General features: G+C 39.8%; 1 long non-coding RNA gene across 1 annotated transcript; it reads right to left on the bottom strand.

Annotated features, from left to right (window-relative positions):
* Positions 1 to 1502: 1502 nt before the first annotated feature.
* Positions 1503 to 3601, bottom strand: LOC119032165. Its single transcript, XR_005078796.1, has 3 exons — positions 3214 to 3601; positions 2124 to 3093; positions 1503 to 2046 (listed from the first exon to the last, which is right to left on the bottom strand). It is a non-coding gene; the product is annotated as an uncharacterized LOC119032165 (long non-coding RNA).
* Positions 3602 to 5332: the final 1731 nt, after the last annotated feature.

The raw sequence follows: 5332 nt of genomic DNA, 5'->3' as shown, positions 1-5332 counted from the left end.
TCACCTGGTCAGCCACAATTGCTGTGGATGTGGGGAGTGGATTCTATTGCAAGAGCAGGTTCAACCTTTAACCCTAAATTCTTTGTTCAGACAAAAAGTTGTCTAATATGGAAATCCATATGGAATTTACTCAAGACAATTATAAAATAATCAAAGGCTGGTCAAATGACTGATATGTGCCCTTTTTTCATGTTTTTATGTATAAATCCCATTGATTTATAATGAACTGGACTATGCTCTCCAGAGAAGAGAAGCCCCAATGGGACTGTATGCTTGTTCTGGTACTTCACCGAAAAATTCCCCTTCATTTGAAAAGCAACTCTGGGCATGGACATGATTTCCTGTTCTGCTGGAAGAAATTGAGCTGTCTTCTTAATCATCGTGTTTCACAGCACTGCCAGGAGACAGATAGACAGCCGATTCCTCAGCAGGGTGATAGTAGGCTTCTTTTAGCTGCATGTTGACGCCTCTGGTCGGCCCTCATGAGGTCGTCACAGCAGCCAGATGATCGTCTCATCCACAACCCCAGTCTGCATTGCATAAATTGTGTTGTGCAATCATTAGCTATGACAGGGAATATGTCTCACCACACCACAGGCTACTCTGTATGTGCATGTAGGAAATCTTGTTTAATCCGAACGCAAAGATGAACAATAATAAGTCAATGTGGCTCTACAGTTTCATCCTGTGACTAGTCTTTGTCCAAATGAAGCGACTCCCTGGTGTCTTATAGTCTTTGATATTATATATAAAACAATTACATAGATCTGTGATATACTGTATGTTTTAGTTTTATATGTGAAATATATAAATTGTTTTTATGAAAAAGGAGGATGTATGACAGATGTATTGTCTGTGAGTACACCTGAACACATCGTCAGTTCCGCAACAACCGGTTGATGGAAGCATCAGCTTTCACCTGTGCCACTGTTACTAAAAGGAAGCACATGTAGGTTTAGATTTTACCCGCCAAGGCCTCAGCATCAACTCAACTGTTTGAACAGCCACCACAGGATGCTGCAAGACCTTTAATCCACACAAGGAAGTGATCTGGAGTCACACATATACACGTACACTTTGTTATGCCCCTGATCTAGGGGAATCAGAGACATAGCATGATGTGCTTCTCCCCATTCTTTTTCACTCCCAAGAAGGCCAGTGTCACATGAACTTTTAAATTAAAAGGTAGCATTTTATTTTGCGTCAGAGGGAGAGAATGCCAAAGCAACAAACAAAAGCATCCATTTCCCTACCTTCCCTATAAAAATCAAAAGTATTAACAAAAAGACAAAATCTTACCCATCTTCTCACAAGTTTACCAAAATACTCAGATTGAAAATTACACTAGGTTTCACAAAATGCAAACACAGAATCCTTGGCAAACAAAACACTGGTCCCAGTTGGATGTGGGGAATGGGTGTGTCAGACTTGAGACAAAAGAGAGGACTCAGATGCAGGTTGCAGAAGTAGAATCAAGCTTTTATTTTTCTGATTAGCGACTCTTCAGAGGAGATGATAAATCAAAAGCTATGAATCTCTTCGAGGACAGACAGGACGAACAACACAGAACACTTAGTAACAAAAGACGCTCCCGAAGGAGGAAAACCTACACTATTCTGAATTTCTGAAATATAAAAACATACAAAAGAAAAGTCACTCCGCAGAGGAAGGCACAAGGCTATGAAAATGAATTCTATTCTAACAAAATAATGAAGTACAACAAAAGACGCTCACAAGGGAGGAAAGAAACAACTATGAAAAGTTCAAAACTAAAAACACAAACTCTAACCAGAAATTTACAAATCAAAATCACTCTCTCAAGAGATCAATAAACAGAAAAACAAAACAAGACAATACTTAACAAGATGCGAAATTTCAAGGGCTGTGAATCAAGGCTTGGGTACGCGACGAGATGACGAAATACTTAGGCGACGCAGACAGGGGAAGACAAAGACTTTATACACATGAGGGAGGGAGACACAGGTGCAAACAATCAGGGATTAGGGATGACGTCAGACCAGGAACACACGAGGAAGGGCACGTGATCTGAAACGAAAGGAGAGTTACTTTCAAAATAAAACAAGAATTTCACAAGACAGATCCCAAGGACAAGACAACCTCACCGCGATGTGACAGGGTGGAGAGGGAGACTGCAGTCAGCCAGTGGTTCATAAGGGCTTCTCTCCTGCCTCTGGCCAGTCCTGGAGCAGCAATCAAACGGCGCCAGCCAATCAGTAGGTCCAACCTGCTATCAATCATTCACACACACTCAGAGCAGACGGCTCACAAACTTTGAGGAGGAGGGACAGAGCAGCATCACATACATACACAAAATAATGACCCAGGGTCAAAACATCACACCCATCCTCCTGCAGGAGCACTGAGCCCTCACCAAGAGTGTTTGCATCTCACAACGCATTTTAGGAGTAAGAAAATCAACATGTATGCACATATATTCCAAGTGACACACACACATAATCTTACGAGTGACTTGTTGGGAACATTAGATACAGCTGCTCACCAAGTCACCAGTCTTTTTTACCAGAACACTCACTTGTTACTTGAGTTTATCTTAATGTTTTAGTTTCATAGTTTAGCTACTGTAGTTGAATGATGGATTTCTTATTGAAGTATTACTGATTTGATCAATTCCAAACATTACTAAGTTATATTATATCTTTTGTGATTATTTTGTGCATATGTTTCGTGGTAATTACTGGTTGTGATGGTCAGTGCTCGGATTAATTTCCCTCACAAATGTTAACGTTTAAAGTGAAACTTTTATTGAGACTGTTTTGGGTTTGGTTATTGGTCCCTGATTCCAGTGGTGGTGCCTCGTTTTTATGATTTGATAAAAAAAAATTAAAAAATCTTTATTAACTTAATTACTATCAATAATTATTCATTTCTATATAATTATTCATTTCTATTAACCACACCTGCCCTTCCATAAATCCCCATGTACTCAAAAAACTTGGACTTTCACAGATCTGCCGTTCTGTTTCAGTGAAACCTGGCTCAGTGAACACATCAGACCGCTCCCTACAGCTGCTGGGATTCCAGTTTCCTGAACAGACTGCATCACAGAGCTCTCTGGGAAGACAAGGGGCGGCAAAACTTGCTTACACATGAACAAAGGTTGGTATACAGATGTTGCAGTATTGAAGAAGACATGCAGTCCTCACTTAGAGACTATTTATATAAACTGTAAACCTTTTTATTGCCTGAGGGAGTTCTTCTTGTTTGTTGTAGTCCATATATACACATGACATCTTAAGCCTGTAACGGACCTTGGAGGGACCTCAGGCCGCTGCAGTGTGGGCAGGGCCTCTGCACATGGGACGCCCACTATACCAACTGAGCAAATGCGCGCCATTCTTGGAGAGTTTACAATAGCAAATCTCACCCACAAACCACCAAAGTATAGACAGCATATGAAGTGTCCACCAGGGACACCAACATATTGGACCATTGCTATACAGTGTCAGGTTGGGGTTTAAAGGGAAAAACTATGGAAGGGAAAGGTGGACCCAAACGCAGTACACACGGGAGGCAAAGATAAGGAGGAACAAAAGGTGAGCTTTAATTGAGAAACAGCTGAATGCAAAAACACCAAGGCAGACAAAACGGGGACAAGAAACAAAGTAACAACCAAAACAGCATGGCAAAGTAGCAAAAGAAAACAGCTAGACAAAGTACAAAGAAAAAAAACAACTCAAACATGGAAAAAAATGCTAAATAAATCCAAAACCTACCAAAGAGAATAGGAGCAAGGAACAGGAGCAACCAGAAAACAGATAACAGAAAACAATGACCAGACCAGGAGTGAGGGGAACACAGAGACTAAATACACAGACACTAATGACATGACGAGGAACAGGTGAGGAGAGAGGAGGAAGGAAGCCAGGTGTGATAATGAGGGGGAGGAGCACAGAGGAACAGACCAGGAGGGAACAAGACAACAGACAGAGGGGAGAACATAGGAGAAACTTAAAGGACATATGAGGGCATGGACAAATCAAGACATGAGACACAAGACATGGAAAAAACAAAACACATAACACAACAAGACATAGAAAAAAAAGGACATGAAATCAAAACCCAAAACCAAAAACCAGATACAAGGACAACACAACAGGAGACATGGCATGCAGTATTAAAGGAACGCATATCACTCTGTGCAGCTTTAGAAATCGCTGATCACTGTCTGCTCCATCTCATCCCGACCTACAGGCAGATTTTGAAAACCTTCTAAGCCTGTAGTTATTCAACACTTCAACCGTGAAAAAGAAAGAGGAATATTAACTGTGGACTCTTAAACATCTCTATCATCCAAAGCTGTTTTAGTAAACAATTTGATATCAGATTATGACAAAGACTTATTCTCACTGAAACCTGGCTGTGTAATGAAGAACATGTCAGCCTTAATGAATCCACTCCTCCCAGCTATATTAATATTCACATTCTTCTAGACATTATTTGACTGAAGCCTATTAATCCATCCTAAACCTAAACTCAATTATAACAGAGCATTACTCTTTGTCTCTCTCACCCAACCTGGAAAACAATCCTGTTTGTTATAGTGTAATGCACTCCTAGTCCTCATTCTGAATTCTTATCTGAATTCTCAGAATTTGTATCAAGTTTAGTCCTTAAAACGGAATAACGGAATTATCATGGGTGATTTTAATATCTACATGGACATTAGTAATGATGACCTTGGTACTGCATTTACCTCATGATTAGATTTGATTGGCTTCAGTCAATGTGTACATGAACCAACTCAGTTTTAATCACAACCTCGAACTTGTTCTGGATTAAGCATTGAAAGTTTTTCCACAGAATTCTCTTTAATCAGACCATTATTGAATAACTTTTGAACTCCTATTATTCGACTCCATGCCACAAGGCGTGGACTTTCTATTCTATATGTCTGTCTGACAGTGCTGTAGTGAAATTCAAGGAAATTATTCCATTTGATTTTTATTCAATGTCATTTCCTGAAACAGCAGTCGACTTTCACGATAATTTGAATCTCTTCCAGATTGATTTTGATAGCGTTGCAGGCTCTCTACGAATGATACTTTACTTGATTGACCCTCAACAAAACAAAACAATAGAGCATGAGAGATTAGCTCCATGGTTTAACCCCAAAACTTGCATATTAAAGCAGACATCGCAATACTTTGATAGAGGAAATGACTCGAAGAAGCTCAACTAGTCTAGTTTAAAAGTTTCCAAATTTATTAAAAAAGAAAAAAAAGCTCTCTGTAATGCCAGAGCATCTTATTATTGAGCACTGATAGAGGAAAATAAGACCCCAGGTTGTTTC

The sequence above is a fragment of the Acanthopagrus latus genome, chromosome 14 (genome assembly GCF_904848185.1).
Source record: "Acanthopagrus latus isolate v.2019 chromosome 14, fAcaLat1.1, whole genome shotgun sequence".
Classification (NCBI taxonomy): Eukaryota; Metazoa; Chordata; class Actinopteri; order Spariformes; family Sparidae; genus Acanthopagrus; species Acanthopagrus latus.
The sequence above is the reverse complement of the archived record's forward strand: the minus strand, read 5'-3'. Positions and strand labels throughout refer to the sequence as shown.